At 37.2% G+C, this 8313-nt stretch overlaps 1 long non-coding RNA gene across 2 annotated transcripts; it reads right to left on the reverse strand.

The window, feature by feature from the left end:
- Positions 1–4146: 4146 nt before the first annotated feature.
- Positions 4147–8031, reverse strand: LOC122197976 (uncharacterized). Of its 2 annotated transcripts, XR_008223954.1 has the most exons (7): positions 7636–8031; positions 7381–7497; positions 5498–6829; positions 5374–5410; positions 5222–5282; positions 4502–4623; positions 4147–4375 (listed from the first exon to the last, which is right to left on the reverse strand). It is a non-coding gene; the product is annotated as an uncharacterized LOC122197976 (long non-coding RNA). The 2 variants fall into 2 exon arrangements; XR_006191770.2 differs by having other exon boundaries at positions 5374–6829.
- Positions 8032–8313: the final 282 nt, after the last annotated feature.

The raw sequence follows: 8313 nt of genomic DNA on the forward strand, positions 1-8313 counted from the left end.
CGCTCCCTCATGGATCTTGTCACACTTCCCAAAAGTGCGGCCCTTTGGTGCTCCAGATCTCGAATCAGCGGAATTTTCCAGCTTGGCTGTCAGCTGAGACTGTGTCGGCCGCCTGTCCCTCCTCTGAGACTCGGCCTCCTCCCTGGCCTGAGTCTCTAGCTCGATCTCCCTCTTTCAGGCATTTTCTTGGAGCTCGAAAAATGTCCGGTATGTCGAGTTCGCCAAGAACTCATGAATGTCTCTCCTCATTATACTCAGATATCGACTCATGCGTGCCTGCTCAGATGATACATGCTCTGGGCAAAACAACGCCCTCTCGTGAAACATCCGAGTAATCACAGTCACATACTCTGTCCCCTGTTTGAGGGACAAGAACTCATGGGCTAGACGTTCCCTCTCCACAGGGGGAACATACTCATCTCGGAACATGGTGGTGAACCTCTCCTAGGTCACTGTCGTAATCTCTGCAAGAGTAAAGTCAGCCGTCACAAACTTCCACCAATGCCTCGCTCCCAAGCGAAGTTGGTTCAGCGCGAACCGTACCCTCAGATGCTCAGGACATGAACATGTGTAGAAGCATCCCTCAATGTCATAGATCCACCTCATCGCGGCTATCGGATCCTGAGTCCCGTCAAACTCTGGTTGCTTCATGTTTCTGAACTCTCGATATAGCAACGAGTCACCCACCTGTGGTCTCACGGCAGCGATAGCTGCAGTGGAAGCAGCAGCAACCGCCTCAGTCAGAGCAGCATATCGCTCATCAAATGTCTCAATCAGCGTGGTCTTGATAAACCTAAACATCTCGGGTATCTCAGCCTGAATGGTTGCGGCCACCTCCTTGTGAATCATCCTACATATCTCCTCATCACTAGTACCATTGGTACCACTGCCTCTTGAGTTGTGGCGCGTTCCCACCATGATGCCTCTAAAATACAACATAAAATAATCAGAGACTCGACCGAGATTGCTCACATTCGATCAACCATTCCTACTTGTTCCTTGGCACCCTAAGGAATGTTACTTGGGATGTTTACCGATCTGGTGCCTTCAGTAGTACGGGCCCAATACTACCTTCCACACCATATCCGTATCCACACCAAGTCCTCCTCCTAGGATCCCAATTCACAAGTACTCTATACCCCGTGGATTCTTCCTACTCTCAAGCAGACTTCTCACAAGCTACTCTCTGCTACCTACATGCACTCAAAGAAACTCACAGCTGCATAAACTCCTAGGCTAAGGCTTCACATATCAGGCCACCCTAGTCCTAAGATATGATTTACCTAGCCTACTCTAGCATGCATAGCACATCACATAATATCTCATAACACATAATGTAAGGGTATTTTGGGAAATCACCATTCGGGCGCTGGCTGATCGTACACACTGCTCCTTTTTGGATTTTCTCAAAATCGTTTACTCTTTTTAGAAAAAAAATTTCTTTTATGAAAGATTTTCTCAATTCCTCAATTTAAGTTCAGATACGCCCAAAGGTGCATCCGAATCCCTCAAACCAAGGCTCTGATACCAACTTGTAACGACGTGAAAATTTAAAATAATTTTTCATTTTTCAAACATAACATGTCTCATACAAATCCTCTCGAATCTCAAGTGTATCAAATGTTATCACAGTAAAACATATCCCAAAATCTCAAATACAAAATCCTCTATCAATGTGTACAAATCATGTCGGCGCCCTCCCACAATCCTCTCTAGTACCTGAAACACATATCACATACCACGGTAAGCATAAATGCTTAGTGAGTTCCCCAAAATACCACATACAGCACATAAGCCACTCAAGGCTATAACTTGGTAAGACCCTCCAGTCCCATAGCTCGTTGGACCTTCTGGTCCGGTCTAGCTCGTTGAACCCTCCGGTCCGGTCTGATCGAGGACCCTCTAGCCTCATGAGTCATTGGACCCTCTGGTTCGGTCTAAATAACACATAGCATACATATAACACAATGCACATAAATCTCAAACATACACATACATATAAGACCCTCCGGTCTGCACATAGATACCATTCTAGGTAATGTGTAGTGAGAAGACTCACCTCGTATGATGTCTAGTATACTCTCGTTCTCGATATCTCCGATCTAGCCTCGTCCTATCAAAATGATAATATCTCTAATCAATACTCTCTTTATGTTCTCATCTCTTAAGAATGTGTAGAAGACCATTCTACCCCTCCATAACCTATCTTGAATCAGTTTGACAAAAACCATAAGGTCAACGGGAGTCAACTCTAGTCAACGGTTCAATTTTGACCAGACTCGTCGAGTGCACTCGGGTGACTCGGCGAGTCAATGCGTGTCCTCTGAATCCTCATAACGCCTCACTCGACTCGTCGAGTTAACCTTTCACTCGACGGGTTACCACTGATCACAAATCGCGGGGAAACCTGATCCGACTCGTCGAGTCCTCTCATGAACTCAGCGAGTTTCCTCCATGGCAATACTCAATTGACCTTCTGAGGTCAGATCTGTTTCTCTAACTTATAGATCTAGCCTTCTAGTACCCAAAAGTCACGTAAAGGTTCAATCTTTATGTCCATGAACCACACATCTAGCTCTATTTGTTAAAATAACCCTTATAATGGTGTCTTAGGCTCAATACTCTTATGTGACTACATAAAGCTAGGTTGTTGGGACTCTCTGGACCTCTTAAGGTCCAGATCTAATGTCTATGCCACAAAGGGACTCCACATACTCCATAACTTAACTAAAAAGGGGGCAAACAACCCCTAGATTCATGAGATCCACTATATACACAAAAATAGGCAAGGATTCATACCTCAAACAGTAACCTTTGATGAACTGATAGTACATATGAGCTCCTCAATCAACCTTGCTTGAATCCCTTCCTTCCTTCTTGCACGAATGCACTAATGGTGATGAAATTAGCTCCTTCCCTCACTCTCTATGCTCTCTGGTTCGTTTAGGGTCTCTCAAGGGTGTGTGTGGCTGCAAATGAAGGCCATAAAGACCCTTAAATAGGGCGCATACCCAAATATTTAGGGTTTCTATCCACAGCGTGGACTCGTCGAGTCCATTCATTAATTCGGGTCATCAATCACGATCCTACTCGAGGAGTTTAGGCGTCAACTCGTCGAGTCCCTCTTCTTAACTCAAAAGATAAATACTTAAATTATGATACTTGGAAATCCGGATATTACAATATATATATATATATATATATATATATATATATATATATATATATATATATATATATATATATATAAGCACAAAGGTTTTAGAAATAATATTTTTTCTATTATTTTATGTTTTCTCGCAAAAGTTTCAATACTTTGTCATTTTTAGTCCCTCTTTAAATTTCTTAAAGTTTTGTCACAAAAGTTTCAACATTTTGTCACTTTTGGTTCTTCTTCAACTTTTTACCACATTAGTTTGTAGAGTTGACATTTTTGGTCCCCCAGCTTCGATATTTTTTGCTAGTAGCCACAAAGGATTCAAGAGTTTCCCACTTTTTGTCTGGGACATTTACTAAATGTGACACGTTAACTATTTTCCATATTAGTTTGTGGTGTTGCCATTTTTGGCCCCTTCCACCTTGGATATTTTACTATAGTATCTTATTTTTCTCAAATAACAACACATATTTAATTACCAACTAGCTAGGGTACCCCGCTTCGCGGGGTTCGGTTATGACCAGGGTTTAAGTTAATGACTACCCAATGAAGACCATTTATTAAATGTTGTGTTTCTGCAACATGAACACTAAGTTTTCCTCAATATAAAGTAGAAACTGAATTCATGGAATCATCTATATGATTTACTAACTGTAAAAGATGAGAATTAAAAGTATATAATTAGAGTTTTCAAGCATAAGCGCTTTGTAGTGAAGGTCAACTTTGGAAATTTTTAGGGTATGGTTATTAATTTGAAAATCAACCCTGTGCATATCTTCGAGCATTTGTGTAAAAAATTGACCAAAAAGACAGATTTGAGTTGTTCCCATCCTTATGAGGTTTTAAATGATCTAAAAGGTTCCAAATAAATATTGAAAAACTTGGTTCAAGCATACATTGTATTTCCTAATTTCTTCTTATTAGGACATTAAAATTGACATTGCTATAATGGGATGGATTTTTGAAAGTATAATGTTGTAACAAACATCTCAACAAAAGTAACTTGCTATTTTTTTACATTTATCAGTCAATTATACTTTAATTTTTTGTTGTTTTGAATACATAAAGAATGGTAGGAACATATATACCACATATTCCCAACAATGCTTCTCAACAAATGCTTTGGCTGCCTCCTCACTTTCAAAACTGAGTCCTGCTTCACCAACATTAGCATACGCGTCTGCAGTCGATGTCCACCCTATTAATGGATTCTCCCACCTAAATTGATGCATCCAATGGTCAAGATGGCAATATTCTTCCAAAACTCAAAAATAGAGTTTTGGACTTAATTAAAGTCATATATCATGAATTATAAGTGAATTATGCATATTCTTAAATACATACTTCTGTGTCGATAAAAAATTTATTTTCCACTTTTCGACTTTCCTAGAGCCTTGTTGAGATGCAGTGGGTTTTGTAACTTCCTTGGTTTCTACTTGAACTGTCGACTAGTTTTGTAGTGTTCCCTGCGTATTTTTTTTTGTTATTATCGATTGCTTCAAGATAATTTAACGAATTCTTTTTAATAAAGTTTTTGAAATCAATGGATATAATAGTAAAACAATATACATGTTTCTCATATGACTTTCAAAGAATATGAAAGACAGATGAGCAAAGATGGATAATGAAATTTATATTTTACAAACCTACTGATTAAGAATTCTTAAATAAAAGATATGCAGAAACTAAAGATCATATGTTCTTTAAAAATTATAGCACCCTGAGTTTAATACTTTTACTGTGTTTATATTTTTTTTGTATGTTTATTCGGTACCTTCAAATTCAATATTTGTCTGTTTTTTTAATCGTTTCTGTTCTATTTTTTGCAGGTTTTAGATATAGTTTCCTTTAGGTACTTACTACATATTAGTTGAATCTTGTATGTTATGTTTGAAGTTGATGCTTTTAAATATTTTTTGAGTTATATGATGTTATGTCCATGCACATGGTCCCTGTATGTGGTACCAGGTTGCTTTAGAAAAGTAAAAAAAAAAAAAAAAGTATCTATTTTTAATCAATGTTATGTTAATTTAGCAATCATGATAGATGGTTGTAGATAGTTACCTCATCTACCATGAAGTTTTTGTTCACATATGAGGGGAATTGAATTTACCTTCACGCACTCCTGAAAGAAATTACACGGTTTATTATTGTGTTACTAGAAGAAAATAAAAAGGTAAATCTCACCAAAAGTAAAACACCAATAACTAACTAACCTTGCTTAACTTTGCAGATATACCAACTATCCAATAACTGAAATAGCAAAAGCCAAAAGATAGCAAAACATCATGCAATTAAAAACTATCTGTCAACTTAGATGAGAAAATTATATTTTTATACCGATCATGTGTTTTTCGTGACCAGTAATTATCTCCGGTGGTCAGCACTACTGCCATTGACAATTGCAATCCTTTTTTGTTTCTGTGACCGAACAACAACATAGGTTAGTCCTTTCAACCAAATACCCCAAAACAGTAAAATTGAAAGTAATCTACATGTTACGATGCAATAAGTACAACTCAGTAAGCTTTTAAAAGTAATAAGAAGTCAAACTTTCCTCGTCTTTTTCCACCATCTTTCTTTTACGTTAAAATAAAAGGCTAATATTCCCTTTTAACTCTTTCACTGTTCCATGTTACAAAAATACCCCTTAAAACTTTTATTGCACCAAATCTATAAAACAACAAAGACTACTTTTCCCATGTCAATCATGGACTCGAAGCTTCACACTGTCTTGAAAATATCTATCACAATTAAGTGTAACCAAAAAAGACCATAATACCCTTTATTATCATTTTCAGTCCAAAGAAGAGACATGGCAAACCAATTCTTCATTTCCTTATGACTGCACTAATTTCGATCATTTATACTACGAACTGCCAAGAAAAGACCTGTCACGTTTGACACATGTATAGTTACATGAACCAACAATATTTCTATTGAAATTGAGAAGAAATCAGAAAGCAAAGAGAAAGCTATGTCATTTGATTGCAGAGATTTAAAACATCTAATCTCATCTATATTTAGTATCCAATTCACAAAGGTTAAAAGTGGTAAATATATGAAACCTGAAAACCCCGTCTAATATGGGACAGCCTCCATGGAATTACCTGAGGATTGCTCCTGAACAAAGAAAATAGACAACATGTATGTAGACGAAAAAATGGACTTAGATCAATAAAGTCACCTGGGAAGTTGAGTCCCTTTTGGAAAGTGTTTTGCCTCCTTTGCAGGCTTTTCCATCACCCTACTTCCCATTACTTGAATCATCACTGGTTTGCAAATCAATATGGAAAGTTCAAAGACCGACACGAAATCTGGAATATTAGAAAAATACATAAAAGAATGATAAATTTCTACTTCCATAAGCTTTTTTGTTCCATTTGGATGCATTTCAAGACCATATACTTCGTTTTCTTCCCTATATTCATCTAACTACAGTTGAAAATACAAAAAAAAAAAAAAAATAGAAACCTAAGCCAATACTCAACATATCTTTTTAATTCGGTTAGAGCTTCTAAAATCATTACATACATGAACAGTAAAATATGCCAAAAAATGATAAAAACAGACATTTTAGCACTTGATTTGAGATCCACATAATCTTCTATCATCCTTAGTGCCCTTCCAATACTCTTTTACACCTTCTTGATGTCCTATTCAAATAATTGCCTGCAAACAAATTAAAACAACTAACATTAAATGAAAGTGAGATAAGTTGATAAAAAAATAAATGGAATTTACAAGGCAAATGACACATGTGGCTTCATCTCCTCTTTGATCTAAAGAACAATAAATGGATTCTTGTTATGTTGTACGTATTTTGCTTAAATCTATAATTAAAATATCTAAAATGGATGGCTGAAATGTCTTTAGAGCTTGCTTAAAGTCTTCTGAATACTAATTTTCTAACATGTAAAAGTTATGAATGTGTTTAAAAATTCTAAGAAAACAATTTTAGAATAACTTCATAAAACTTCCTAAAAGCAAAATTTATTCCATTTCAGACCTTATTCCATTTCCAAGGATTTTTCGGTCATTTAGTCCTCCCGAAGTTGTTTTGTTAAAACGACTTACAAACCCTTTGAATTTGACCAATAAAGCATTAGATACACTGGCATTAGCATGTACATCAAGAATTTCCACAATATCAAATTTTAATTTAGTATGGTTTTCTAGGTCTGAACACCATTCACTATCTCAGAACCAAATTGAGGGTTTACCTGAATGACAATCAGAATCGTTTTGCTCAACTTCTTTGGTGTCAATCGGTATCACAAGATCGATGAACTCAGGGTAGACGCTGGCACCGTCCCCGTCGCCTGTCAACCACTTCTTTTCTGTTCCAGTGACCACACAACAACATAGAAATGTCATCGAAAAAACAAAGAACCCTACATTAGATTCTAACTTTTGAATAGACAAAAAGACAGCATGCCCTAAAAGTCGAAAAGCAAAAAAAACAAAAAGCAAATCACCTTTCTTTGTTTGTTTGAATTTAGATAAACATATGAAATTTAAACCAACCGTCCCCCTTCTGTTTGTTCCAATGGTGACCAAATTGACCTGATTGTCCTTGCAAATACAGATAGCATATATCATCACAATTGGGAAGATATTAGGTGAGAGAATCATAGTGGGTAGATAGATAGAACAATCGGGATCTCGGGAAACTTACTGTGTTCCTCTTCATTCTGCGCAATCGACTCGCTTTAGAATAGGAACTGCAAAGTAAACTAGAAGACGGAGACAAATCGATACCCTAACAAAACAAATAAACACAGCGGGCCAAATCAAACAACGCCATCAACAGAGAAGAAGTAGAAGAGGGCAAAAGGAGACAAACCATAAATCGATATACCTGAACTGTGTTACTAAAGATTGGAAGCGTAACCACCGTCCGAGTTCGAGTCCGCTTCTGCAATCCTCAGCCTCTTCGTTCATCTCTCAATTCCCGGTAGTTTGTCCAGGCAACTTCATACACTTATCTCCACTGTGTCGGAACCGTGTGACCACCTTCTATCAAACTTCGCTTCAGTCGCTGGTGGATTGTGGTTTTAGGGTTGAACGGTTTTAGTTTGTAGAAGATGAATGGTAAAAAATGGTCAAACTGAGATTAAAGCGGAGAAACTCTTGAACCTTTTCCGTTTTATAAA

The sequence above is a fragment of the Lactuca sativa genome, chromosome 5 (genome assembly GCF_002870075.4).
Source record: "Lactuca sativa cultivar Salinas chromosome 5, Lsat_Salinas_v11, whole genome shotgun sequence".
Lineage (NCBI taxonomy): Eukaryota > Viridiplantae > Streptophyta > Magnoliopsida > Asterales > Asteraceae > Lactuca > Lactuca sativa.